Source organism: Austrofundulus limnaeus, unplaced genomic scaffold (genome assembly GCF_001266775.1).
Source record: "Austrofundulus limnaeus strain Quisiro unplaced genomic scaffold, Austrofundulus_limnaeus-1.0 Scaffold52, whole genome shotgun sequence".
In the NCBI taxonomy this organism is placed as follows: domain Eukaryota; kingdom Metazoa; phylum Chordata; class Actinopteri; order Cyprinodontiformes; family Rivulidae; genus Austrofundulus; species Austrofundulus limnaeus.
Window position 1 is genome coordinate 757,326 of NW_013952454.1, and position 1,668 is coordinate 758,993.

Below are 1,668 nucleotides of genomic sequence, written 5' to 3' on the forward strand. Positions count from 1 at the left end.
TGTTAACTATTTTAAAGTATAGCAGCAAAATAAAAGCAATCTTTGTTTCTGGAAAAATGTAAAAACACAAAATTTTGTAATTTTGCTGACTGGAAAGGGGGAATAAAAACAGTTTCAATAATATAATTATTTTTCTGTAGATCAGCTGGTGGTTGAATGTAACTGATCTGATCACAAAAATAAAAAATAGATACTGAGCTTTCACTTTAAAGAAACTGCTATTTTTGTATTTTAATACAATGATTGTTAAGAAAAAAACAGTATAGTTTAGGTTCTAAACTGCCTAAAATAAATAGGATTTATTAAAGTTAAAGAGTAGTAATTGCTCCAATAACAGATATTTCTGAAGTAAATTACATTGTTATGAGCAATTTGACTTATAAATGCTCATTTGATCACTTTGATAATCCACTCTGAGCATCAATTCTCCACTGTGGTTTTTCTCTTCTCCCTTCTGTTCATTAAATCATTGATGTTACGTTTTTCCCCTTTCTGATATAAAAAAAAGAATTATTTCCATCAAACAGGTAAAGGAAAGGTGAAAAACTGGAAGAAAATTTAAAGCTATAAGACAGCTCAGACTTTTTTTTTTTTTTGGTTTATTTCCAGCAGACATTAAACATGGCCACCCAGCTTGGTTTCCTCAAAAGAAAAAGAAAAAAAAAGCTTCACCCCACACGTAAAAGATAAAACAGTGGCTTTATTTCCACCCCTCTCTCTTTCTAGTGTGTGTGTGGAACCAGAGCTCAAAGCCTGCAGAGAAAAACCTCCTCCATTAGGAACAAACGCAGTGTGGCTTCATCAGAAAACCTCCAGCATGGGATCGCCACGGCTCATTTTTCTGTGACGCCTTCCTGTCCCGCTCCGTTACGCTACAGAACAGCTACAAACCACATCTTCCTGCCTTTGGTGTGTCAGAGGCTCGTTACTGCAACACACACATTCACACACACACATACAGACGCACACACTGCCCTGACTCCTGTACGCCTACACGTCTAGGAGTCTTTTGTCACTCCTCGAGTTTTGGGGTTTTGCTGCTTTTTAATCGCTCGCCATCAGAAGAAGGCAGCGGACGATCACGTTCTTGTGTCTGTTAGCAAAATATCTCACAAAGCCCTGTTCAAGCCTTTGATAAAACGTGCAGAGCGTGCTGACTGGACGTTCAGGTGAACTCAGCTAAAGTTTGGCGTTGGCTGTGGCTCAAACGAATCTCCAACACGTGTTCTGATTCTGCGGGATCTCTTTTGAAAACTGTCAAAACATCTCATGAACCACTGGACAGATTTTGAAGTTGCCATTTTGGCACGCTGGGGAAGACTTCAGGTGATGATCCTTGTGCAGTTCTGCTAATTTACATACATTCACGTACAGTTTTGTCTTTGATAGTATTTTCCATCTTTAGAAATCCGGTTGTCCTATTTAAATAGATAACAGTGTAATTCATTTGAAACAGAACAGCAGAAGTTTATCTCACACCTGCCAACATTTAATGACAGTAACGAGGAACGCCTGTTCATGTTAACGAGCAGCTGTGGAGTGAAGCAGTTCTGGGGGGTCCAGGAATATACTCTCCCAGAAGGAAAAAATTGCAAAAGATTTACTAAAATCTATGCCTTTTCCATTCAATTGAGGAGCATTTTATTAAATTCTTGGGGTTATTAAAAC